Source organism: Notothenia coriiceps, unplaced genomic scaffold, assembly GCF_000735185.1.
Source record: "Notothenia coriiceps isolate Sejong01 unplaced genomic scaffold, NC01 NC01_scaffold00036822, whole genome shotgun sequence".
Taxonomy (NCBI): domain Eukaryota; kingdom Metazoa; phylum Chordata; class Actinopteri; order Perciformes; family Nototheniidae; genus Notothenia; species Notothenia coriiceps.
This window is the reverse complement of record NW_011369523.1, coordinates 226,412-227,456: the sequence shown is the minus strand read 5'-3', so window position 1 is coordinate 227,456 and position 1,045 is coordinate 226,412.

Sequence of the window (1,045 nt, the reverse complement as noted above, 5' to 3'; positions counted from 1 at the left end):
TTTAGCTGGCGCCCCCCCCTGCCAGAAAATCGTTCAGTAGAACAAACAAAAGTACCTACCATAGCCAATAGCAAATAAATGCAACTTATTTTATTTTTGTTGTTCATTCATATCTTATTTTACCTAGTTAACATTTATTTATGCATATTTTTGTATCTCTCAAGTTTTAAACGATATTTTTGGTTTACTGTCCTATAGTATACATTGAAATGATTTCAAACCTGTTTATCCCAATAATTATAAAAGAGTGCTTTGGAAATATTTGTTTACATAAATTGCATTTATCTCTCTCGCTCGCTCCCACGCCCACTTTGGCTGTGAGCTGCGGACGCCTGATAAGCCAACACCCCCCACTTTCATCACTTACAGCGCCCATCGTACAGGGCAAATGAAAAGTGTAACCGGGGTGAAAAGGGTGTTACCTTGACTTAATTATGAATGTTGTTACATCAAGGCTGAAAATTAGGATGAGGGCAAACAGTCAAAGATAACACAGAATTTGGTGATGATTAAATAGTTTACAGTGAGATTTACTCCCATACTTTTGGCCATACTCAAGCNGGTGAAGCTTTCAACGCAAGCCGTTGTGTGGACGGGCCGTAAAACACCCATATGAAAAAGATTGGTTTTAATAATCAAATAAGTATGTGAACATAACCATTGGTTATGTTCACATACTTATTTGATTATTAAAACCAATCTTTTTCATATGGGTGTTTTACGGCCCGTCCACACAACGGCTTGCGTTGAAAGCTTCACCATTCACTTTGAATGGGGTGACGTCACTTTGCTGGCGTGGCTCGCTGCAAAAGTTGAGCAATTTTCAACTTTTGAAGCCTTGGCAGAAGCGTCAGCCAATCGAATCATATGCCAGTACAAGCTCTAGCCAATCAAACCGCTGCTTGTGTGTCAGGGGCGGGAGATTCATGTGATTGGTTGTTGGCCGAGTTTCAGACACGCCCGCCGGCAAGCGTCAACGCACGCCGCTGTGTGGACGGGCCGTAAGAACTAGCTAGAGAATGATTAACCAAAACAAGTTAGTGGG